Source organism: Stegastes partitus, unplaced genomic scaffold (genome assembly GCF_000690725.1).
Source record: "Stegastes partitus isolate 25-593 unplaced genomic scaffold, Stegastes_partitus-1.0.2 Scaffold578, whole genome shotgun sequence".
Lineage (NCBI taxonomy): Eukaryota > Metazoa > Chordata > Actinopteri > Pomacentridae > Stegastes > Stegastes partitus.
Genome location: NW_007578309.1, coordinates 59,292 through 61,743, shown reverse-complemented (window position 1 = coordinate 61,743; position 2,452 = coordinate 59,292).

The following is a 2,452-nucleotide window of genomic DNA, read 5'->3' as shown; positions in this document are numbered from 1 at the left end:
TCTAATATATGAACATGAATATCAATTTAAGTCTGTTGTATACACGGATGTTTTCCATGAATTCCAGATTTTGTATTTATGAGCTCTTTTCTATAGATACGACAGACTGAAGTATTGATGAGCTCTTTACTTGTAATCATGAACTCCAGATCTCTTTTCTCTTCTCTATAAAATATGGTGTTATAATTGTGAAATCTTAATCTTATGTTTCTGAGATTTTTCTCATAATATTCAGACCTAGATCTCTCTGATTTAACACTGTTTTTGCAATTGTGAAATGTGGATCTGGAATTTATAAGATTGTTTCTTTTAAGTATAGATAATAAGTCATAATTGCGAGATGGCAGAAAGTGCCTTTAAACGTTGGAATCTGTTTTTTGGAAGTAAAAATTTGCTATAAATTAACTTTAAAAAAAAGGTCAGTTATTACCAGACAGACAGGTCATTTTTTTTCTTTCTCACTTCATCGTCTGCATCCACACCTCCACCACACACTATTTTGCCATAATAGACCATGTTTTGTACCAGTTTTCGTTACATGAATGCTTATTAGTTGTAACTGTATTGTTTTCCTCGTTATTGCTTCTGCAGATGAAACACCTTCCTGCGTTTCTTTGTGCTCTGAAGCGTTCAGATCAGAAAGCTGCTGTCTTTTGATGAGCAGGCAGCTCCATGTGTTTTCAGAAACATGAAGACTCAGGAACACAACGCTGCTCCCTCAGGTTCCCCTACAGTAGCTTTCATGGCCCAGATATGGAGAGGTTATTCCCTGTGCACTCATGCCTTCATCTTTCGCTCCCCTCTTCTTCTTCTTCTTCTCGTCCCCGATCTTTCCTTTCCTTCCTTCTGCCTCCTTCGCTCCATCTGTACTCCACTTTCTCTCTCTTTGTTCTTCCTGCGTCTCTGGCTCGCCCCTGTGGCCGTGCCTTTGAGGACAGTGAATCAAACACATCAAAAGGATTTCGAGCTGCAGCTTCTCTGTGTATGCACATGTTTCTGCCGTGCAACCCGTGCACCTTCATACTTGCCCTCCTTTATACGCGGAGCTTCTTATTCGGCGTGAGCGTTCTCTTCTTATCTTGTTTGTTGGAAGCTGTTCCCTCGAGGAGGCCGTGCAGAAGAAAATCCATCCCTCTCTCCACAATGCAAGGGGTCAGAATGCACGAATCCCAGTGTGCACAGGACTCAGTGTGTATTGTAATTGTATCCCAGCATATGCTCAGGATGCTGTGGCAGAGTCTTCTGTTGTTATGCCTCTTGGCTGTTTTCAGTCATTCCCTCTGCCTCCATCTCTCACACTGATGTGTCCATATCTCTTTCTGTCGTTTGCTCTCATGCTGTCGTTCCCAATCTCTGTCTTTGTTTTTCCCTGCTAGCTTTGCTCCCCCTTGTGCGAACACATGTATCCGAAACACAGAGCCGCTCCGAGAGGCAGTGGGGTAATTCGACATCGCTGTAGGTGGTTATTTGCATCTGGTGCACTTTCTCTGGGTGCCTTTGCCTCTCTCTGTCTACCTCTATCAATCCCTTTTTCAATTAGATTCAAACTGTGTTATTGGTACCTTCTTGTTTTCCTTCTCTTGTGGTCTCTCTCAGGAACCCTCAAATCTGCCCTCTCCTGCCATTTTTATGCATTTGTCATCGCCCACTGTCTGCTTTCCTGGTATTGCAGACCAAGACAACCCTGTTGGAGGCCCTTTTATCGCTCACTCATTCAATCAATCACTCATTTATACAACAACTTGATTTCATGGAAAGAGGCCACCAGGTGCTGCTAATGCTTCTTAACTCTTATGTGCTCATCTATCAAGTTGTATAGTTGCATCGTTTGAAGCCAATGGTATTCCAGATACATACGACAGATAATTAACTATTTAAATTTCAAATTTGTTTCCATACTTGTTTCCTCTCTACATTGTGTAATGTTATGACCCTGTGCGGGTCATCTGTGTCTTGTGTTGTTTGCTGCTTGTCTGTCCCCAGTGTGAGTGTGTGTGCATGAGTGTGGTGGAACGAGTGAATTGGGAGCAGGTGGTGACCCCGGGTTGGCTGGATCACCTGCTGCTGCGCCGATTCCCAGCCAAACCATTGGTCGGAGGGCGGGCCAACCCGGTATTTGAGCAGCCCGCCAGCTGTGGTCCTGCCTCCTCACCTCCAGCCTCACCAACCTCGAAGAAGCCAGCAGACCCGTGCCACTGCACCTCAAGAGACGCAGCAGTCGTGTGCTTACAGAATTATTTGAGAACAGATCCCTATAGGGACCCTTCGTAAACTCTTAGTTGGAGAGCAGATTAAGAGGGAGAGGCCCTTTTATTTTGTACCTTTTTCTCCTGTTTTTTGTTATTAGATAGGTAAGGTTATTGTCTTTTATTTGCTTTTTCTTTTGATAGTCAGGGTTCTTATAGAATAAGTTTTGTTTGTTGTTTTGGCCTGTTTCCCCTCCTTGATTGAT